The sequence below is a fragment of the Tachypleus tridentatus genome, chromosome 2, assembly GCF_004210375.1.
Source record: "Tachypleus tridentatus isolate NWPU-2018 chromosome 2, ASM421037v1, whole genome shotgun sequence".
NCBI lineage: Eukaryota > Metazoa > Arthropoda > Merostomata > Xiphosura > Limulidae > Tachypleus > Tachypleus tridentatus.
The window spans coordinates 100,028,755-100,054,015 of record NC_134826.1 but is presented as its reverse complement, the minus strand read 5'-3'; the positions used below and the strand labels follow the sequence as shown (position 1 = coordinate 100,054,015).

Here is a 25,261-nt window from a genome sequence, read left to right as displayed (position 1 = left end):
AAAATATACCAGATATGCCGTTTGACGTTAATCGCCAACAACCACATAACGCTTCATAAAGAAATAATCTCTTAAACAATGCTTATTGTATAAATATTTTATAATTAAGAAACTCGTCTTACATAATAGAAAACATCATTACAAAAATAAGCCTTTTAATAATAAATGTAGAAATATCTATTTTCGACAAACGTCGAGACAAACCAAACTCTAGTTATGAAAATAAAGAAGTATAACATCGTTTAATACAGATATGCATTTTAAGTGCTATAAAGATATAAAAACAACAATCATAGTCACCGAAAATTATGAGTATTGTTACAAGAAGGCTTTACTTGTGGATACAAATTGTAATATGAAGATGGATTTAAACAACTGGTTCACAGAAGAAGAATGGTAATAGCACATGTGTCGCTTAAAAAGTGAGGGAAACCATTCCAGTGCTAGAAGAGTTAAAATCTCTATATTAAATATGGTGTAAAGGTCAACTTCTCACTAACGTTAAAAAAACAGTTAATTATTTTGAATTACTGGCAACAGGAAGTAAAGTTTTAAACCAAATTTATTAATATAATATAACAGATCGATTTTTAATAACACAGTCACTGACAAAAAAAGATGTAAATTATGTAAGATACAGTATTTAAAAATGTTAAATTTATTAGCAAAGAAAGACGTTGTTTAAAAAAAACTCTTTTCCATTAAAAATAAGGGTTACGTTTTAAGCTCAGGTAGGTCAATTATCCATAAATATAACTTTAAAATTGAAAATTAATTAGAAAAACTATATAAATATGGTTTGGCCACACTCATTCAGTGATGGGAGGTTTGGGTAGAGTATGTTTTGTTTTATTTGTGTGTTTTAATTTCGCCCAAAGATACACAAAGGCTATGTGCACCAGTCGTTACTAATTTAGCAGTGTAAGACTAGAGGGAAGGCAGCTTCACCAGGAAGCTAGTCATCACCACCCACCGCCAACTCTTGGGCTACTCTTTTACCAACGAATAGTGGGATTGACCATCATATTATAACGCCCCTACGGCTGAAAAGATGAACATGTTTGGTGTGACGGAGATTCGAACCAGTGACCCTTAAGTTACCAGTCGAGTGCTTTAACCACCTGGCCATGCCGGGCCCCTGGGTAGAGGAAAGAACTTTAGACTGTCCCAAAGTGGTCTCGTGAAAAACCACCAAATTTCTAGGTTCAGGGGTGTAGCTCAGCATCATCAATTAAAATATTTTAATTGAACGTTTCTTTATATAGACAACCAGCCTTCATCCATGGGCCTAACATAGTTTATAAACAAATCAATGAAACATCCAGGATGCTATTGATACTTTTGTCATTGAACAAAATGCAGTTTTCATGATGAAGTTATGTTTACGTCAAGAAACAGAATGAATGTGTAAAATTACTGGCGAATCCAGTAAAAGATAACATGGACAAATTAATCAAGGTTTTGGTCGTAAAGCAAAAAAGTCACGGAAAAACGATATGTTATCACATAGATTTTTACTTGTTAGAAATGTTGCTTTAAGTGCTGTGAATACCTTGTCACAGATACTAACTATTAACCTGATCAAGTGACATTGTTATGGACTTATTTATATTGGAATGTATATCATCCATAGGTTATATCTAACCCTTATATCTCATACCTGTAGAAGTTCTCAAAGGTTTAATAGGGTATTACACTTTCACAACTATTTGGTTGTCCTTCTCACTGCTGTCATTGTCATGACAAGAATTAGTACGCATATCTTGAAATCGAGCCATATTTCTTTCATAATCTGGTTGTTATGCAAACACATCTTAGAGATTTTAGTTCATATTAAGATAACCACAAGAAATTAGCTACCACTGACGTTTATTTTTGACCATGGAAGTTCAATAAAACCAACATTTTCTATCAGACTTTTTTCAGATAAACGTTTAGCATAGGCACACAGTGTACTTCTCAAAATACTTCAATCCGAATCGTTGAAAAGTTTCAATCACAACCATGCGGAACACTGGATACATTAAGTTTATATTTATGATCTAAGATACTGATTGGATTTCTCATTTTACAGATATTTTCATCTACACACGACTACTTCGATTCTATCCAATAGAAATATTACTCACCAGCGCTAGCAAAAACGTCAGTAACAAAGTGGTGTGTCTGTTGACTTACAACGCTATAAACAGGTTTTTCACACTTGTAGTGGACATAATACCGATAATTCGTTGTAAATATAAAATTATTTATCAGGTTATGGAATTTTAAAAACGTAAACCCTTTATGAAAGAAATATCAATGCTGTGGGAAAAGATTAAGGTGTAATTGATCATACTGTTTTTACCAATGCCAACAAAGATGAACAAAGGTTATGTTTTCACCACGTGTTTGTTTGTATTTGTCAACAATATTTCTCAAATAGCTAAATGGATTTGAATGAAAATTAACATACCTTTGGGCTATAACTCAGCTTACAAGTTTAAGCTTAAATTCAAACAAAATCAAAACTGGAATTTATTTTAACTGTAGTGTGAACCTTGTCATTGAATTTATTGCTTTCATGAAAATTTTCTTCCTATTAAATATTTTAGTGCCATAATTTATACAATCTTTCATTATCATATGTAAGAATATGAAGTGCATTGCATTTTCAACTAACGCTTCACAAGCCAGTAATCACAGATTTAACATCCATATTAAATAATATCTTAATTCATCAATAAGTTATTTAATAGTGTGTTTTCAGTGTAATAGATTTATTATTTCTACACAATATTTATGAATGATATTGTGTAGTCTTCATATATGTGTGCAACATTGACAGATACACCATTAACTGTTAACATACTCCCTCCAGCCTGCATGCTTATAATCATAATCCATAACAGCTATTTTCATAAGCTACATCTTGATAGCTAAAGTGCTATAATTTACTAATATAATAAATATAGTAAATATAATATAGTATAAGTCATTTAATTCAACGAGTTTTTTATTGAAGCACAGTATAAATAATCACTGGCAAAATTCAGCCGAACTGAGACTGCAACTAAAATTTTTTTTAGGTATTACATCTACTGACACAAGTCATCTTAACTAATTAATAATTGCACAACTATAATCTAATATCCTGCTAATTTCTAACAGTGAAACTGCTCGATACCTCAGAAAGTAAGGATTAAAAACCTATTTGGTTCCATTAATATTAAAATTAACAAGCTATCCTAATTTTGTGAATAATCGAATGGCAATTGCACAATATAGTATGAATATTTCATAATGAAATACTAACTTAAGTTCATAAAGCAGAAAATGCTACTTCCTTTCAGACACTGATCTTACAGCTATTAACTATTTTAATTGCTGGTAGTTTTGCCAAAATCAGCAAGTCGTCATTGACATCTTAATAAATTATAACTATGATCCTGCTTCAACTCATCGAAACACTTGATTGAGTCATGCACTAAACCATGAAGATTCAGCATAAGAAATTGCACTTTTGCCTCCAAATTCATGCATTCCAGAAAATGAAATGTCATAAATTGAAATGGTCCACATTTCCTTCTCTACATCCTTAAAGAACAAAGAGAAAGATATGTTTTGCATCACTCACAAGGACTTATAGAGGTAGCACAAACCCCTCTCTTTTCAAACATCTCGGCAAACACCAAGCTAAAACTTCTTTAACATAACAGGTGTAGTACAGTGGGCATTTGTAAAGACACCTATAGTCAGAAAAATGTCAAATACTGTCTCTTGGGTTACAGAATGATCAATTATTAGTTCATAAGTTCTTCTTAATCCAAGCTTCTGTGTAACCCATGGCTACCTCTGAAACGTACCTTCTCACTGCTTTACCCATTGTTTCACCTGCTAACAATACAATTCTCGCTAGCAAACACAGTCCATCAGCAGCATCTTGAATCTCTTTTGGCTAATCATGGGTGGCATTCATCAGAGCGTGGTTGTTATGCTGTAGTTGGTAAATGCATTAAAACTCCTTAGAGATGGCCCCATTGCATTGAAATTAAGCCTCAGTGGAAGAACCACTTTGGACACTTTGGGTGCACAATGTTCCAGTATTTCTCTTTTCCAACTATTCTGCTTTAGCAAGAAATAAGCATGGACTTTCAACAAATAACTTACTCTGATTGTTATTCCTTTTTATTGTCCAACACCTAACTTCTGGTTATAAGTTCTTTCAATAACAGAGAATGCTATTTCATGAAAACATAAAGTTTCAACTTTTTAACACCAGAACTTAAAATAGTTAAGATAAATACACTCAACAGAAGAGAAATAGAAATTATGCAAAAACAAGACCTGTAATCATAGTACCAAATTCTCCCTCATATCTGTTCTTTAGTATTCTGAGGTTCACTTATTTGTTTTTAATTACGTGAGTGGAATCCAAGTCCTAAGAAAACGCCCTATGCAAAATTTATTGCAAAGAGTAAATCTGAAATGTCTGACTTTGAATGAGTTAAAAAATACAAAACGACTCAAGACAATTTACACACAATGAAACATCTGTATTTAAAAACAACAATAAAAAGCAAAGTTTAAAAATAAAACTATAATTTTAGCACCTTTACTGAAAGCTTCCAGATACAATCATATATTTAAATCAAATAAATATATCTTTTCAATCAATATCTTTCTCAATCTGTTCAACTTTAAGGAAACAAAGCATTCAATGTGAAATACAACAATGCCCTTGTTTTCAAATATGAGCATTACCTAAATAACTGAAAGTCACTTTCATTACAAAATAAATTAAAATATATTCTTGAAGTATCAGCTGATTTGTCAGTAAAAATGACTATCATCTATTAGTATACAGTTTGTTCTATCTTACAAGAATCCTTTCCACGAGGAACCATGTGACATCCAAGCTGAATTGTTCAGTTTAGTGGATAACTAATTATGCAAGAAGAACTTAATCGATTTTTTCTGGCTTTTTTAAATCAAAACTACATACACAGTAGATCGATATATATTTTTTAAAGTATTAAGGAGGGGGCAGGAAATATTTAATATGCCTGCACACCATAAATGTAAATTTACATCTATGGTTACACAAATAAGTACATTTGCAATACTTACCAAAATGATGCCATTTTATCCCCCAATGTGAACATTAATATTGGTAAGTAACCTAAAAATGCCAGAAAAACTCCCCCATTAAATGGAATTTTCAACGAAATGTATTTAATAAACATATTAATTACTGTACTGGTAATAGTTTTCAATATATTACTATGGTACCTTTCAGATTTAAATAGTATTATATTAGCGGGATAAACAAGTCTGAAAATTCATGGCAATTCTATATATATATAAAACTCCTTATAATAAAGATATTGATAACTTAAATCTAACAAAAGTTATATTTCTTCACTAATTTAACAAAGTTTTTAGCAACATATACTAGGTTTGTTTGTTTTTTTTACTCTTTAGGTCCCAGCGTGGCCTTTCATCAAAATATTTGGTTTATCTTGAAGAAGTGCTCAGACGACATGTTGGAGAGAAGAAAGAAATAGATCTGGATCAATTCAAGAATAATTAACTCAAAAAATGTCAGTGATATTGGTCTTGTTGAATTTGCATGAAACTTTGTGTCTAACTTACAACTCAATACCAAATAAAGATATTTACAATTTGTTTGCACCAATGAATTCATCTTGAAAGTTCATTCTAGAATATTACAATTTATCATACTTTAATAAATAAATAATTATTTCATTAGTGAAAAGTAAGAAAAGAGTGAAAAGATTGTTAAGCGGTGCAGAACTTTCGCTAATCACTATATGTATGCAGTAACGTCCTTCTACAAGTATATGAAAACTGATAGAAATAAATCAGGAACAATTCTTTTATAAACACACATTTTATACTTAAAAACAGTCAATATCTGTTCCACCTGATAAGTTAGTAAAACAAATTTATTTATATCTTTTATAAAGAAATTCTTCCGTGAACGAGTCTTCCGGCTGTACGACACAGACAATAAAGACTTTATTTCTCTTGAGAAGGTTCTACAACGGACAAAGAACTTCGCTAGACAGCAACCCGAGGAAAAGCTAAGGTCGATATTTGACATCTATGATATTGACGGTAAGAAACGTGTTTAAAATTCGTAGTCAGATAATTTATTTTTAAACTTATGATAAGGATTTGCTTTTGTGAAATGCTAAAATATATCCAATGATTATTATAAATCAAAACCTACGGCTGTCACACTTTAGTATGATTGTTTATTTTGAATTTCACGCAAAGCTTCACGAAGGCTATCTGTGCTAGCCGTCCCTAATTTAGCAGTGTAAGACTAGAGAGAAGGCAGCTAGTCACCACCAACCACCGCCACCTCTTGGGCTACTCTTTTACCAACGAATAGTGGGATTGACTGTAACAAATAACGTTCCCATGAATGAAAGTGCAAATATGTTTGGTGTGACGGAGATTTGGACATTCCTTATGGAATGACCTGATATAATGTGTTCGTAAAAATATAAATGTGTGACGTGAATCTGCTGAATATTAAATGGTTTGTAATGTTCGAAATTTGTAAACGTTCGTGGTCAAATATCTGAAGTTTCCGATTAATAAGCATTAATCACAGTTGTAGCTTCCCTTGTTTTGTGACAAAAATGAACAAATAAAACTTTAAGAACTATGTAATTACAATGTTACCAGTTCAGGATATTAACATCGAATTTGACCACAGATCTTTACTTTATGTACTTAACAAACGGATTAGAGAGAACTATAAGTTTACCCGTCTCGCAATAGTGCCATGCAATTGTTAATATATAAACCCACAAATTAAAACATGTTTCAAACAAAATTAATTATATTTCATGTCAGCTTTTTTCAATTTCACTAAAAAAGCAAGAATAATTGAAAAAGTAAGATAAGTATGTTAAATAACGTAATAATAGAACCATAATATAAATTATATTTGATAGGAATGAACATAAAAGTGACAAATTACAGCCATAAGTAAATCGACTCAAACGATAACGTATATTAAAACCCCATGAGGTCCCTAATAGATGACAAAAATAAACCATTGTTAACATTGTTCCACGCCATTTTCCACTGAATATGCGGATACCATGACTGTATTTTTAGGTTACAAAAAGGCGACAAAATGTCGTAAGTTTCTAGCTTTTTCAGTCCAAGTACCGAACTATTTTTTCTACACTTTAGTATGATTGTATTATCGAAGCAATAAACCAAGGTGGCTCATAAAAACAATTATTTTTGTTTAAAACATGTAAAGCACCTAAATGCAAACATAAAAAGGTTAGAATTATAATGACCCAAGTGTAGAATATCCAGAAATAATTAAATTGTACGAAAAAGAATAAGGGTGTTTAGATCCTTACATCTAAGCCACCTTCTTGTACTGACAATTTCATGATCAATTCGAATTTGTTGTCTCAAGTAAAACTAAAAAAAACGTTTATTAATAGCTTTAATGTAATTACAAGAAGGCAGATAACATTTCCCCCAAAACGAGACATTTGGGAAAATTAGTTGTCTCGCTAACTGAAATTTACCTGTAAAAGAAATATGATGTATTTTTTTCAAGTATCTAAGTTATCTATAATTTGTCTAATTTAACCCGACCAGTGACCAATGTACATCATATCTTTCGAGAAAAACCAAATGCCCAAGATACTCATTGGTTCGTCTGCCAAACTTAGTTCACCTGGTAAATCTTCCCTATTCCTTCACCAAAATCCTTGTGATTTACCCAAATTGATGGCACTGCCAGAAGCTTCACTGTACTCTTGAAAAAGTTTTAATGATTGATAAGTCGATTCTTCTGAGAAAATGGTGAACATTACTTTGTCGACGTGAGCGAAACATTGGTGTTGTTGCAGGGGCTTCCTAGGAGTTGGAATACTCCTAATGTGCAGATGATGACTAATTTGTGACATAAGTGTTTCAAAAAATTAGCACAGTAGGCATCCTTGTCGATCTCCAGATAAAACTACTATGAAGCATGCAAGTTTCCCATTAAACATAATTTTTGAAGATAAATCTTTATGCAAAGTCTGTGAAAACCAAAAAAATAAAATATTGGCTTATCTGATCAAAGGTCCTTTCTTGATATTTGGAAAGTACGCGCGCTGTTGTATTCTTCATATTACGTTGGGTTATAGCTTCCAGCCTCCGAAGTTTATAGTATACCAACTTTAACAAACCAATACTATACACTGTCTCTCGGCACGTCACGTTGGTTGCATTTATAGGCGTGAGGGGAGTTTCTAGAAATTTCAGCCTGCGCAACAGTATTGAGGATACAGTAATGTTTACATACATATACTGTTGGCTATTACACTCAAGAATCTTCTACAACTTTAGTGAATAGGCGGAAATTTCTCAGTTAAGATTTAACAGTGTAAGTTATGTACATTTACAAATATAAATTTAACTCACAAACATCGATATTAAAACGTGCATGACAGTAAATTCATCCTAGTGAAGATTACTGAATGTCAAGTACAGTGTTTTAGAACTATCAGACAATCGCAGAAAAGCCACAGGCCCAGTAGTGTTCTGCAAGAGCTATCAATTATACCTGCCCAGAAAGCGGATATTTTTGCTAATAATATTAATGATACTAACATTTCATATATTATACGTTAAGCTCTGTAAGTTTTATATTAAACCCCAGTTCTGAAAGGAACGCTTTTTAGTTTGGTGTGATTTCTTAGTTTGAACTTTTGCACAGGTGATGGCTTTCTGCAACCGAATGAGCTGGATATGGTAGTCAAGGAATGTATGCAAGAAAATGGCCTCACTTTTACAGATGCTCAACTTCAAGATCTCGTAATGACTTTGTTCGAAGAAGCCGATGTTGATAATAGCGGAGTAATTTCTTTTAAAAACTTCCGAGCTCAGCTAAACCGTCATCCGGGTCTTATCGAAAACTTATCTATAAGGTAACTGAGAACAATACCAGATGTTCCTAATAATATATATATAGCTCAAAAAGTTTCTAAAATAATAAGAACTTATAGGAACAAGTACGAAAATATCATGAAATAATATCAAGGTCTGTTTTGTGAAAGTGCATCAAAACATTATCCCACTATTAGCTATAATTATATATTCACCAGTTATGCAGTTTTTATAACATAAATATACGAATCATACTGAACTAACGTAACTACTTATGAAACCAATAAATATATTCACAGAGTACGAAAAACAGACAAACACTGAATGTTGAAGATCATGCTTCATTATGACTTAGGACGAAAATGTTATTTATCACAAAAGCTTTAAATAAAAGCATGCTGCTTAGAAACATATATTAAAATAGAAATATAATATATATAGTTCAGTTAAAAAAATACTTACTAATAAGAAATACGTGTAATAGTGAAACGTTTGTAAGTACTGCGATATATTTTGTTATACTCGCTGTTATGTACAATACTTAAATTTAAAAAAATTATTTACATTGTTTTTCCTTTTAAACTTTCGTATAGTGCGGAGAAACAACTATTACCTTCAACTCAGGAAACTGTAACAAAACGTCTCCAAGACTACCTACCAAGTAAGCTCAGGTGGCGCTACATTCGTAATAACTACATAAGTACTGTATTTCTGCTTATGTATCTGGCGATCAATTTGATACTTTTGTGTCTCGAAGTCTTCAAGTGAATAAGATGAAAGACATTTCTCTCGACATTCTGACAAAATTCGATACGTTGAATAACCTGACCCTTCCCAAAAGAATATATAACATAACAGAAGCTATGCTAGATAACTATCCGAGAAAGTTTACTTTTGAAGTCTTGGCACGTGCTTCCGGTAAGTGTGTTGTTTATTCTAATGAAATTACAATGATTCATTTATCGTGGTGTAAATATGTAAAGCGTTTAATGCTATCACGCTTGTCTTAAAATGTGGACATAATTAATCTATATTTAATTACTGTTTTAAACTGTTGTGCACTGTAAGTGTATGAAGTTTCTCAGAAATGCATTAAACTTCTGAAACTTGTAATTTAACATTTGCTCAAACCACTTCATGAAAATGTACATAACAGTGTTTTCATAAAATTTTCAAAGTTAAAAATAATTTATGAAGATTAATTATAAAAATAAATAATTTGAATAGCTGTGTTTGCTGTAAGTAACTGTTGTCGAATGAAAACAAAATAGATTTACACAGAAAAACAAACATTGTAATTTTTTCAGTATTCAAAAACAAGAAACACAGAAATTTATTTTATAGAGTATTATTTATATTGTATCTATTATTTTTAGTGTTAAAAATATTTTTTCCAGCTCAGGACAATGTCTCAACTTTACGTGTATGTTCATCGGGCTACCAGTGTTAAGACGATCTCTAACGTGGCTTCTCAGATTATCTGCCTTTGGACCATAGAGCATATTTTCACAAACTGACTGGCTGGTTTATTCTTTTTTATAGTATTTTGCACACAGTCATGCATATTTGCAATTTTAGTAAGGATATTTTTGTTTGTTTAATACTAGGCGTGTTATGATAAGTTTGTGATATTTGCTCTGCTACCCAAAAACTTAAATAAAAAAAAGCATGTTATTAGTTATCCTAAAGAGTGATATCTTTTTCTAAAAGTATATTAGTTATGTATGGTATAACTTTGTACATTTCAAGATTAAATTAATACTTTTTTACGTTATTATAAATCGAACAGAGTATTTCACTGCCACTTTTAAAGCAAACAAAAGTGTGGAGAGCAGTTTTTGTGACAACTGGTCATTTTTGGATTTACAGTCGGACACGTTAACTGCTATACCAAGTCAGGCCCAATATTTTAATGACACATAATAGTGTTTTTGTTATAACTGATAATAGGTGCACGATAGGTTTATTTTTATTGCATTTTCAAAATACGGAAAATTTCTACTAATGATAAACTTTGTATCTAATAATTTAAGTTGTACATGAAAATAAACTATAAAAACATATTATTAAATGTTTGAAAATTAAGTAAAATGATTAAAACAACACAAATAAGAATATTATTATGATAAATTATTCAAAATTTAAAGAAGAAAGTGTTTTTCATTACTATAAAAGGAATCATCATGGCATGATAGAGAGCTGCTGATTTATTTTAATTTTCTTTTACTTTCCATTTTTATCGTAACAAAAGAAAGCATTTATAAATGTTTAAAGTAAGTATTTTAAGAAAAACTGACGTTTTTTACATCCAATAGTTCGAATATCCAATGAAAATCATCGTCTGGTTGGTTGGTTGTTATTTTCTACAGAAATTGGATGGATGAGAGGATCTGCTTGTATCACTCTCTGGATCCTCTTGGTAATCCTGATAACAATGGTTATCTGTGCATTAAACTGTATTAGACGACGTGGCATGTTCGAGGTAAAAGTACTTTCAAATATTAGTTATATACTGCAGCTGCTTTTCTCGTTAACACATGTGGTTCCACTAATATTGACATAATTTTTTCTATAAATCCTATTAAAATGACCTATTTTAAAATATTTCTTGCTTTTTATATGGAAAGTTAAATCTGTCAAATTACCTATTAAGTTATGTCTTTATGATACATCAAACTATAAATACAACTTTAACTAATCTTTTTATTGCTTGTAAAAATGAATAAAACATCATGCATATTAAAGAAACTCATCTTCAAGGAAAAGTACCCAATTGAATATGAAACTAAATGTTTACTCTAAAAAAAACAATGTTTTTGTAGTTTTAAATATAACGAGGCCGACAAAAACGTACTGGAAGGTTTCGATATTAATAGTTTTTAATAATTGGTAAATAAAGGATGTTGTTCAGATTTTGTGAAATAATATTATTGAATATTATCATTAAACATATACTTTTTTGAAAATTGATTATAATGACGCATATTCTGTTTCTTCCTTAGATATTCTACTACACACACCTACTGTACTTGGCATTCTGAATTCTTCTTCTGTTACATGGACCTAATTTTTGGAAATGGTTTCTGGGACCAGCTCTGCCTTTTTTAGTCGAAACCCTCAAGAAGATCCAGATGTCCTTGAGTAAAAGTGGCAAAACGTATGTAGTAAAATGCATTCTACTACCGTCAAAGGTAGGTAAAAAAAAGATACAAAATTTACATAGTAAACAGCATTTTGCTGATGTCAAAAGTAGGCAAAAGATAAGTTGTTAAAATTTCATTTCGCTTTCCACTTCCAGAGGTGAGTTAAACTTGATTGTAGTTAGGTGACGAGCAATAAGAAATTATCTGACGACTTAATGAGATGAAATTCTCAATTAAAAATCATTATTAATATATTTTTCTGCATCTGAAGTGATCTAATGAAAACAAATATTTTTAAAAATGAGCTTCTTCTAAAAGTAATAAACATCCTGTGTTACAACAACACAATATTAGTTAAGAGTTGCTTATCTGGGTTTTAAAAACAAAATGTTTTATGGCAAAAAACAATGATTAGTGTAAATTCAATCAAAAACGTCAGTTCAACAAAAGTTCCAGCACCACTTGAACTTCAGCTAAACATTTGGCTATATACCCCCCGTGTCACAGCGCAAATAGCTCATTGTATTGGTTTCCGTTTAAAGAAACAAAGGTAATTCACAAATTATATTTATTTAAGTCGTTCATACGATGTATGATAAAAATCATAAAAATTGCAGCTTCTTTCCACATTCTTTTGAATTCGTTCAACACAATTGACAGTTCTGATGTTGAAAGAAAAGCATCTTGGATGGTAACTTGTGAGAGACAAAACACAGATGTTAAATTATATATTTGCATAGTTCTTATTTTGAATACGAAATGGAAAATATAAGAAAAATGTAAAAAAGCAAGCAATTAACATAGTTCTATTTCGGAAAACTAAAAGCAAAAACGTCATGGCATATTTCTATGTTTTTTATGACTTGGTTATCAAACGCCCTCAGCACTTTTACTTTCAGCCACAAGATTATGTATTTATCAAAATTCCTTCAATTACTCAGTTTGAGTGGCATCCATTTACCATCAGCAGCGCGCCAGAACAAGAAGGTAAGTGTAGGGATTTAATTCTGAAGAAGCATTACAAATAAAGCTTGAGCATCTATTATTCTGTAACTTACAGTAACATGTATAAATAGTGATAAATTTTCACACTTAAATTATGATAGACCTAGTGTTTTTGAAATTAATTTTCTTTATTGCTGTTACTTTTAAAATTTAATTGCAAAGTTTTAGTGTCCATAGAATTTGTTGAGTAAATGCTAGCTATTACGTATTATGACTTCAAATAGCCGGAAATTCTAATTTTAATTTAGAATTTAATTGAATTTCGATATTTATCAAATTTATGATATTTGCCAACAAGACCAATACACATAATTTTATGACCCACCATTGCCAGGTTGTTAAGGCACACGACTCGTAATCCGAGGGTCGCGGGTTCGAATCCCCATCACACCAAACATGCTCGCCCTTTCAGCCGTGGGAGTGTTCTAATGTGACGGTCAATCCCATTATTCGTGGCTAAAAGAGTAGCCCAAGAGTTGGCGGTGGGTGGCGATGACTAGCTGCCTTTTTTCTAGTCTTACTGTTTGTTTGTTTTTTGAATTTCGCACAAAGCTACTCGAGGGCTATCTGTGCTAGCCGTCCCTAATTTAGCAGTGTAAGACTAGAGGGGAGGCAGCTAGTCATCACCACCCACCGCCAACTCTTGGGCTACTCTTTTACAAACGAATAGTGGGATTGACCGTCACATTATAACGCCCCCACGGCTGAAATGGGCGAGCATGTTTGGCGCGACGGGGATGCGAACCCGCGACCCTCAGATTACGAGTCGCACGCCTTAACACGCTTGGCCATGCCGGGCCATCTAGTCTTACACTCCTAAATTAGGGACGGCTAGCGCAGACAGCCCTCGAGTAGCTTTGCGCGAAATTCACAAGAAACAATACACATAATTTTTTTTCTTAACACAAATATATTTTAATATAAAACAACAATACAATTTATAATAATGGTTATCACAAATAGCTATTAACAACATTGGTTTATATTGCTGCCAACTGAGGATTCTACAATCTGGTTTAGTCTTGGATTAGCTACTTTAAAAATGCTTGGAATCAGACTGAAATAGTTTGCTTGCATCATTAATAATTATAATATGCCTTTTTCAGATGCATGATCAATTGTGATCTTTGTTTCAAAGTCATTTCATGGTCTGTTAACAACAGTTGAGGTACTTACGTAACCAATTTGCATTGAGCAGTTGTTATTGGTTGACTTCCATTTGTTTGATTGATTTTCATAGGAGAGACACATACAAACATCTTATTGGGGTCTATTCATGATTTATCACTATTTCGAAATCTTTATTTTTTGCGATTCATTGTGAAGTGACAAGTGAGACAATATAATAATACAACATAATATAAATGAAAATATAACTTGTTGTGTAGGTTGAATGTCCAACTATATACATTTTAGGTCAGAAGCCTGATTACATAATATTAAGGAATAGTTTGAAATAGCTATGTTATTATAAATTAAACTGATTCTCTAATTATCTAGGGCTTATGCAATGAAAGTTTAAAGATAGATTGGGAGCATTATCAATTTCATTGATTTCGTTATTGTCTTAATTGGTAAAACAAATCTATCTTTACAAATATAACACTAACGTATAAATAAAATATGAGGATTTCATTTCAAAAGCAGTTTTTAAAGATATTGTAAACACTTAATTTCATAAACAATAACTGATTTATAACAAAATTCTGATAAAAATCCTAAATAAAAGTATAAACTCTAATAAATACACTCAAAGATCGTTCACTCAGGTTTTATCGTACTATAAATCTGAGTTTAAGAACATTAAAAACTATTGCAACTTTAATGCATCTTACAAAATATTACTTCTTGTTTGGTCGTAGTTAAATACACATTAAAAAATGGGCTTTTTGTGCTCTGGCCAACACGTGTATCGAAACTTAAGTTTTAGCATCCTAAGCTTACAGACTTTCCCTCTGATCCACTCGGACCTATTTTTGAAAAACAATCGGATTTTTGGGGACAAACCGTCATATTAAAAATATTCATAAATTACAATAATTACTAGACGTACAAAGTAGACAGAAACTGTTTTGGATTTTAATTTTTATAATTAAGATTTTAATACGTAAAACTGCCTTCTTTGGCGTTGTTACTTTTACAAGATAGATAGTTTTAAAAACATTTGTTTAAAACTTACATTATATTTTATATATGTGAGAAGGGTTTACTGAGTCTCTGTAAATCAAATACTGGATTTACTTGAAACTGAGTAAGTAGAATGTTTCGATCTAGTTGAAAATATTAATTTTCATTTGTGAAGTTGAGAGTATAATGTAATACCCCAAGTATAATGTAATACCCCAAGTATAATGTAATACCTCAAGTATAATGTAATACCCCAAGTATAATGTAATACCCCAAGTATAATGTAATACCTCAAGTATAATGTAATACCCCAAGTATAATGTAATACCCCAAGCATAATGTAATACCCCAAGTATAATGTAAAGTTAGTAAAAAGAAGTATAAATCAAGTACTAAGCATAAAAGAGAAAAATGCGAGGGACGCATTAGAAAGATCTAAGCTAAAAATATTTTCTCGTTTATATTTTGATTATATTGCATCTCGTTTCATATTCCAAGAAATGGTTCATCGTTCTTTGTATTTTCTTAGCCTATAATAGACTGTGTTAATCGTTTCTAATTTTTAAATGATAAATTAGCAGAAAGACATCTAAACAACAACACCCGCCGTCCACTCTTGAGCTACTCAAATCGACAGTATACATGCCATGAAAGTTTGTTTTTTGCTTCTAGAGCAAAGTCACATTGTTCTATCTGCTGTGTCCACCGCGGAGAATCAAAACTTGGGTTTTCGTGTGTAACTCCGTAGACTTACCACCCCTCCTCCATCAAGGGACTGAGCTCAAAGTGTAAATTTTCTCTTTTCAGTCACCGTAAGCTAACCATGGATTCTCTGACACACCGCTAGACATGTTAACCAATACGCCATTCCCAGCACGTAAAAATAATGTTTTCCATCAAATTAATTTATTTATGAAACTGATTTATGCTTTGCATAACATGGAACCTAGGAAAATAATTTACTTTATTTAATTTGTTTATTTGAATTTTGAAACTCAAAGACGCACAAAGGGCTAATTGCATTGTGTCCACTGCTAGAGCTCTAACCTCGAATTTTAACGTTATAATTCCTCAAACTTACCTCTGAGTTACCGAGGAGCTTTCAATAACAGTAGTAATGATATTAATATGAATAATTGTTCTGAGTCTTTTTACAGATGTCCTGTGGTTGCATATCCGGACTGTCGGACAATGGACAAGTCAGTTGTGGAATTATTTTGATAAACCATTTTTTCTCAATCAAAATAACAATAATAATCATTCCTATATCTGTAATCGTCAGCAGTTTTTTAACAATAACAGAAATGATGCCGATAATGCAGCACTTTCTCCGCTGAAACATCGTGTCAATCATAAGCAAGGATTATGAAAGAGAATATGTTAGTTCATTCAAAAGTAGAATAATGAATCTTAGTTTTACGAACGGAGACAGAAAGCAAGAAGAGGAAATAAAAATTTGATCTCGACTTTAACTGAGAACATGCATTCAAAGACTGGCATTGAAGCTTCATCAGCTGAACATCAGATGACTAAACAGCATTCTAAAGAAAATGCAACAGAATGTATTTCATATCCTGTCACTGTTACATTGGAATTGGAATGCAGAGATAAACCAGATAACAGGTCAAATAAACAAATTAAACATAGTTTATCCACAGTACTTGAAAAAGATAACAATGATGGTATCTCAGAAGGCTGTGAAAAATATGATGAAAAGTCTTCATTCGAAAATTATAGTAATGATAATCAATTACAAAATAATGCGCATAACAAAATTTCATTACTTGAAGGTGATATCAACAACCAGTTGGAAACTCAGACACAAAGTAATGCATTTCCATTTCTTGAAAGTAATATCCCTAATAATGCGTCACAATGTCAGACACGGTATTATCTGAAAGTGGTACTCACGAAGTTAGATCACAAGACCAAATACACTGTAGTGCATTTTACTTAACTGAAAAAAATGCAAATGATAACGGATCAGAAAAACAGATATATAGTTATGAAACTATTCTATTTGAGCGAATCGATGATTAGGAGACACAAAGTCATAAACAATCTGTTTGTATCCCTTTTACTAAAGACGAAAACAGCAGAAAGAGCAAGTCATGCAGCCAAACGGAATTTGAAAGTGATAACAACGATATTGCAGTTTCTGATAAATTGACTGAACATCTTGATACTCCAGACTCTACATTTCTCTCAGTTTATGTGAAAAATAAGAGACAAAAGATGATGCGAACAATTTCAGCGCCCGCACCTCACAAATCCATATCGCCTCGGTTGATCAGAGAAGGTAGAAACACGTATAGACCGCAGATGAGCGAGAGGTCACTTAGTGCTCCCGCTGTTCCTCAAGGATTAAAAAAAAACTCTGCCGACTATTTTACTTCTTGTACCCCAAGAGAAAGCAACAGGACTAGAGCCACCATTATCACATGAAACCTTTTAACTCGAAGATATTGTCAAAATGACGAAGCCTTTGAAGGTAATCATAAATATTCATCAAGGTGTTTCTATTTTGTTTGCCAGAATTGTTCAGTGTATTGTAGTTTATAGTTACTGTTTATGAAGGGAAGTAAACAATACATTTAAACAGATTATATGGGTCTTAACATTCAATCTTGTAATGACTCAACAATATTACTGTTTTATTCATCTCTTTTAAAGAAAATGTATCCATACCAGGTGGTTTAAAAGAAATTATGAAATTAATTTTTCATCTGTAATATTTTGACAGCAATATTTTTTCTAAATTATCGATAAATCCAATGCATTATTTGTTTTCTTACCTTTTTTATTCATGCAACCAAATTTATTTATAAATAACAAACAGAAGTATAATGTGACCCGAAATAACCTCTCTTTTGCGAATTAAGTCTATTCGTTTACATCCTCTTCATATAAATAGGAGGAAATGATCAATGGCGATCAAGTCAAACAATTTCTAATTGTTCTCGCTTGGTTTCACTAGCGTTAACTACAGATAAAATTTTAGCACCTAGAAATATATTTTAACTTATTTTGGTCGTAAATCCTACATATAAGACGGTATTATGTTTATTTTCATTATAGCCGTAGGACCTATGACTTTCCACCACGATTCTCTTTTACCTGAAAAATTAAACTATATTTTCTCAAGCAAGTAAGTGCTTCATTTCTAATTATTAATACTGTGATAGAATGCACGTTTTGTTCAGAAAATACATGCAGTTCTTTGCATAATGTACGCACGTTGACACGTGGGAATAATTAATAAAGAGATGTCAATTATCGCAACAAGACGCAAGCAAACAGAATACCATTAACGAACTCATATGACGATACAACATATCAATAATCGTGATAATGAAATAATAAATTTGAAAATATCTACTTCAGATAAAACTTATTTGGCTATAATCAGAGAAATAAAAAGTGCTTAAGGCAAGTTGAAAACAAAAATTATGACCTATTACAATAAAGTTATATTGATCTTATAACTTTAAGTTGATGTAACGTTTTCTTAATTTTAATCTCATTTCCTACCTTGTTTAGGACTTCTTTTGGGTATGGTCTTAAACTTTTGACCAGCTAGTATTTAGGCTAATTTCATAGTGGTCACGTTTTCCCTATTAAATACTAAAAAAAAAAAAATTCCTTTTCTTATTTTTATCTTTCGAAGCTCTACTCAAATAAGTGGATTAGTCTAACAACGCAAAATGCATATTTTTTCTTTATGTTCATTGGCCTTAAGATTTTAGCCAATAGTGTATTCATCGAAATAAAAAAATCATCTTAAGTGCTACCGATTCACTTCTTACGTGCATGTTTGGTTTAATACAACTGTTATCAATTGAATGAGACTAGCAGTGGGAAACTGGAGAAATCGGCAAAATATTTGTGGTAACTTATTAGATATAACATTTATTTTCCACAACATTTTTCACTAATTAAAAAGAACAACAGAAGTGGTTAGGACGATCGACCCGCAACCTTCAGATTAGGAACGACTAGTGCAGATATTTCTCATTTAACTGCGCGAAATTCAAAACAAAAGAAAAATGGAGATAAAAAGATCCGTTTGATGTAGTAAGTTCAAACTAAATAAAACGTTCGTTTTTGTCATATTTTAATGTATAATTACATACATTATACTTTATGTTACTTTTCTCCTTTTGTTTTCAAAATTTAGTACTCTTCCTATTCTCCTTGTTTGAACTGGTAACCCCTTATTCGTTGTTGGTAAACACGACCTTGGAATTTTACGTGTTATATATTGGATAATCTCGGGTATTTCCATCTTCTTGAGGCTCGACATGGCCAGGTGGTTAGTGCGCTCGACTTGTAATCTGAGAGTTGCGGATTCGAAACGCCGTTACAACAATTATGCTCACTCTTTCAGCCTTGGGAGCGTTATAACGTGCGGTCAATCCCACTAGTCGTTGATAAACTAATATACCAAAAGTTGGCGAATAGTGTTTTTTACTTGCTACCTTCACTCTAGTATATTACTGCTAAATGCTACTGCAGATATCCCTCATGTAGCTTTGCATGAAATTAAAAACAAACGAACAAACAAATACGTCTTCTTACTGATATGTGGAATTAATAAAGTGGGAAAATAGAGCTATCAGAAACTATGTTTGTCTAGGTGTGACTGGCTCTCTATAAAAGGTGACGTTATACCCTTGTTCTTACGTTGCTTGATTTTAAGTTTCAGTTTAGAAACGGGTTAAACAGATCTTCTCGTAACCAATTGCATCTCTAAATGCATGCATCATCGAGGTCTATCAACTTTATTTTTGCAATTTCATCGCTTCTCTCTCTCACCCTTTGTTTATTTTACGTGTTTTTCCCACTCTGGCTGCAAGAGCTAAATACAAATTAAATGTGAAATTATCTGTGCATCTTGTCCTTCTCATACATCACTACTTGTTTTAAAGGTACCTCACTTGTGTGTGATGACGTTTTAATAAATAAGGAATATCACAACTTCTCAACAAAATACTAGAGAATGGTAAGCAATTAACTTGTAGTAGTAATACTGTACATGAGCTATTTGCGATCTCTATAAAACAGAAAATATTATGAAAATTATTTCTAAAGGAAGTAGAGTTAAAATTTATATAATATAATAATTCTCATTATTGTTGTTGTGGTGCATACAAAAACAAAACAAACACACACACACCAGAATTCTTGTGTTGAATAAGTGAGATTAATCTAAATATTATATCTAGTGGTACTGTATTAGAATATGTAACAAAAGTTTACTCATTGCTCTAGCTAATTATAGAAGGTTCATACGGCTCACCTACCAGACAAATCTTCATATCTCAACACGCATTTCTCATTGCTACTGAAATTGGAGTAACACCCTTTGCAAAGCATTATGATGAGGTATAGACACGCAAGAATGACATGCCCAAAGTGAAACCATGAATGGGTGAATCAAATGTTACACTCTATCTATAATCTTTGTAAGGTGACCATAATTGGAATTACATAGACAAATATGTCATAAAAAATGTTTTGAAATTGTATTCGATGTTGTTCTTATTCTCAAAATTGAATATATTTTTTTAATTTTCTCATGAACATCAATTAATTAGACTACAAAAAACAAGAAACGTTTTTTTTTTATTTTGTACCTGAATAAAGTTCAGCTTCAAACGAAATGTGAAAAATTAGTTATACTATAATTTCTTTTCAGGCATATTGTGGTACAACATTAAAAGTGAAAAAAAACACAAAAGACGACTGATTTCTGGCGCAGCAATAAGTATAATCTTTATTATAGGTTACAGCCTTTTAGCTTTTATTGTGCCAAAAACTTCATTTTTTACTTTAAATTTAATGTACCAACTTATGTTTTAACTTTATACTCAAGAGAATATCAATATATATGATAATAATTTCGCCTTCGCTATCTGTTAAATATGAGATTATTGCACAATCCCGGTATCATTAGTAATCCTAAAAATATTACTTATAATTGATTTCTCATATCTCAGATTGATTTTATTTGGATAAACCGAGATTAACGGTCGTTCGAATGGTTTGTTAACCTTCTAAGCGAGCTCGAAATACAACAGGCAGAAGCAAGTGACATTATGGAACGATTTCTTGACATCCAAATGTTTATTACATCAGCTTTTCGTAAAAACGACATGAAAACACTTGGCCTACAAATCGCTCTTGACCTACTTCATGAAAAATCGAAAAGATGTTTAATTACTGGATTGAAAACAAGAACACTGCCAGGCCGACCAGACTGGAATAAGGTAGGTTTCGGTTTAAATATATAGCTGTATGGATATCTACGTTATCTTTGGTAGGATGATTGTTTTATTAATTTGTAAAATGTAATTGTTAGTTTCACCCTGTGCTTACACTGACCCGGTGAAGAGTCGTTCCTGATATATGTCCTAATACGAGAACATTGCACTTAATGAATTAATTTTTTGTTAAAAAAATCGAAGAAAAAAGTTTAAAGTAATAACGATGACATTATTTAACAAAGTTTTTACTTTTTCTTGTTCCTGGACAGAAAGTGTTATTTCCCAATTGCTTATGCCTAAAGTAAATGGAAAAGAGCTATTTTTCTCTTCAAACTTTGCTTTTGTGACCTGGGTAATTAAATTTTAAAATTAATCAATTTTCCATAACATTCCAGGTAGATTCAGTGATGAGTAGCTGATAGAGAATTTTCTCGAACTTACGAGAATTTTTAAGAACTTTCTAGAATGTTGTAGAACTTACGAGAATTTCAAGAACCTTTTAGAATTTAAAGAAAAGAATTATAATAATTTAGTTTTATCAGGAATACTGCCAAAAGATAACACTGTGAAAATGAAATTAAATGTAGGTTGGTTACTGGGGCTTAATAATAGGCTAAGATTAATTTATAAGGACAAGTATGTTAGCTGGTTTTATTTTTGAGTTCAATTCAGTGGAAAGAGGAAGTGTTTTGAAATAGATGATTTACATTTAAATAGATAGGGGCTGATAGGTTTGCAAGGGTTATTAATTGAACTGTAAGAGCAACCTAAAACTATGACTATACAGTAGTGAGAGATAGATTAATGAAGAAAACTAATACGGAAATAAATTACAAATATAGTTATAATAATGCTCAAAATGTCATCATTTAATGCTAAAACTATTAGAAAAGAATTTGTAAGCTAATTTGAAGGTTAATTGGAATAAGATCTAAGATTTCACACCAGATGCACAACACTTTTTATGAGAAAATGTAACTAAAATCATGAAAATTTCAGATATTTGTTAAATCTGATGTTAGAATTAAGATTTAAGACCAATTTTAACAGATGTCATAGAGTACGTTCTAAAAAACATATAGTTTCACACATTTTTTCTAATAAAAGATATAACAAATTAACATCTTCAAGGGAGGCACCTTTTTGCCCACCCCTGTATGTATTAACATTATACTTAATACTGAAGATAAATGATCAAACTGTACATAATCATATACTTTATACATAGATATAATGCTCACCATATTTTCAGTAAAGTATTTTATTTTAATGAATTAAAAGTCAGTAAATATAGTTCTTTCACTTATATAGTGATAAAAACACTAAATTTATATTATAAATATTTGATGAGACATCTCAACTTGCGTGCAATTATTACTGTTTTCTACTCAGTTCTGTAACCAACAAATATTCAGGAGCTCATACTGTGTCAGTTGACTTAGAATAATTTAAAAAATTAAAGATTAATTAAATTCTACTCTATGACATTTACTTAGACTATATAAGCATTTAAAATGTATCATATTTCGTTATAAAATACAACAAATTGTGGACTCGAATGGTAACAGAGTTAGCTGTTTCTGATTATCATTGGTACGCTCGAATACAAACTTTATATATATTGTTCTGATTTTAGTAACAGATTTTCCATACTCAAGCTATTTCAGACATAACGTTTATTTTTATATCAAACAAGGAATTTTTACAAATTTGGAAGAAAAACTTATTTATATCAGACTATTATTTTGTTTACTACAAAATATCTGAAGAATCCTTTGAAAGGCTCAAATCTTTCACTAATTCATTAAGCTCACCTTGATGAAAATTTTTGGTTGACAGATGTTTCAGGTATTAAACAATCCCTATAATAGTTTCTATTGACATCAGATTCAGAACCAGATGAAACTGTATCAAGAGTCTCTGGTTAGTTATAGATTCTGATAAGAAATTTTCTCTTTACTTAGAATGTTATAGCCTTGTACATAAGTAAAAATAGCAGTAATCTCCATGGTTTCATGCCAGACCACTGGAATTGCAAAAAGCAAAGGCTTTTTCTTACCTTTAGTCCATTGTCTCAACTCTTCAACTCAAATGGTGCTAACATTGTGCAGAGCTCATAAATTCTCTTGCTACCCAAGTTTTATTCCAAAACACGTTTAATTTTGACAAATTTTATAATGTATTGCTTTTGTTTTTATAACTAATTTACCAAAAATATAACAAAATATGTTTGCATCGTTTACACAAGCTCTTGTTGTCGTAGTAATGAATATGTAATATAGAAAAAAAAATAATGTCAAAGTGCATGCAAACACAAATACTATCAAGAAATGATGTGCCATAAAGTCTGTTGGTCCTTTATATAATAATGGTGTGTTTCTAATAGGTTCTAGAATAACTGATAAGACTTTCAAGTCGTTATTTGTCTGAGAAATCTATAGCCAGTAGTTGTAAACATTTTAAGTGATTATAAATGTAAAATGTAATCCAGTTTCAATAAAATGTTTCATTTGGGTAAATGTACACATGACATTCTGTGAAAAATCTGCATCTGCACGTGAAGGCAAAAAAATATATCATTTTTGGATCTAGCATACAGAAGTTACTGTAAAACATTTCAAGACAATAAAACCATCACAAGCCTGTGGTAATCAGACCGATGAAGTTCTATTACATGGAAGAAAGAATAGTTAAGTAACACTCAGGCGGCATATATTGCTTAAGATATTATAGAGGTTATAGTCGAAAATATCGTTAATGGCGAACATACCCAAATGATGAATCAATTTATATTTGATATTGAAATATTTGATTATTGAAATTGCAAGCTCCTAGTAGGAGTGATATGTTTAATTACCTACATTATTTGCTGGGTTTATTTTTAATTGTTATATATGGGATATAGATAACAAAAGTTTTCACTGACAAAGGTAATCATGAATAATGCACTGATACAGGAATAAAGTGCCAATAGCAAAATTAATGAAAACAAGAAAATGGGACTAATAATAAGTGTCACTGACGAATATTCTGGTAACAAGTCTCACTGATAAAGATATTTGTAACAAATGTTACTGATGAGCTTACTAATAGAAAATTTCATATACAACAGTACTAATTACAAGTGTAATTGACACAAGTGCTTCTACTAAATGTCTTTGACAAAAGTAGTAATAATAAGTGTCACTTGAAAATTTATTAATAACAAGTATCACTGACAAAGATACTTCTAATAAGTATAATTAAGAAATGTACTTTTATATTTTTAAGGTTCGGTATAATAGCTAATTTGAAAAATAAAATAACTTAGCAAAACAATATCTTGTATTATGTCTGGTTCGGAAGAAATTAGAAATATGTTCCCGCTTAGATTCTGTGTAATTATATTGCTGTTGCATGTTACATGTTTTGACTCTAAATCAGTTACTTCCCGTAAGAAAACTATATTGGATCAATACTAATTATCAAATAGAATAGTTTTACAAAACATTATTGTTTGTAAATTTTCGACTGACTATTTTGTTAACAATACTTACGTCGGTGTTAAAGAATCAGTAAAGAAAACTTACGTCAACGTTCTATACACAGGTGTTTCAAGAGTTAGTTGATCAGAGAAAAGGCAAAGTTTCAGTGTTTTACTGTGAACCTCCATATTTGGGCAAGATATTACATGCGAAATGTAATGAATACGGTTTTTGTTTCAAGAAAGAAATGTTTTAAATAATTTGCATTACAATAATACAAAATGTAATACTGATAAATATAAAAAGTTAATTTGTTTGCAATACTTATATATATATA

The 25,261-nt window shown here is 31.2% G+C and overlaps 1 long non-coding RNA gene and 1 pseudogene across 2 annotated transcripts in view; one reads left to right on the top strand and one right to left on the bottom strand.

Moving 5' to 3' along the window:
* The window catches only part of LOC143244688 (uncharacterized), a 68,900-nt gene that overhangs the window by 3,662 nt on the left and 39,977 nt on the right, over positions 1 to 25,261 (bottom strand). The window lies entirely within an intron of this gene.
* Positions 362 to 25,212, top strand: LOC143236915 (NADPH oxidase 5-like; annotated as a pseudogene). The gene is made up of 13 exons (XR_013019798.1): positions 362 to 396; positions 5,464 to 5,582; positions 5,970 to 6,120; positions 8,750 to 8,960; positions 9,513 to 9,683; positions 10,317 to 10,496; positions 11,235 to 11,401; positions 11,922 to 12,110; positions 12,815 to 13,049; positions 16,352 to 16,560; positions 20,466 to 20,664; positions 21,194 to 21,463; positions 25,049 to 25,212. The product of XR_013019798.1 is annotated as an NADPH oxidase 5-like (transcript).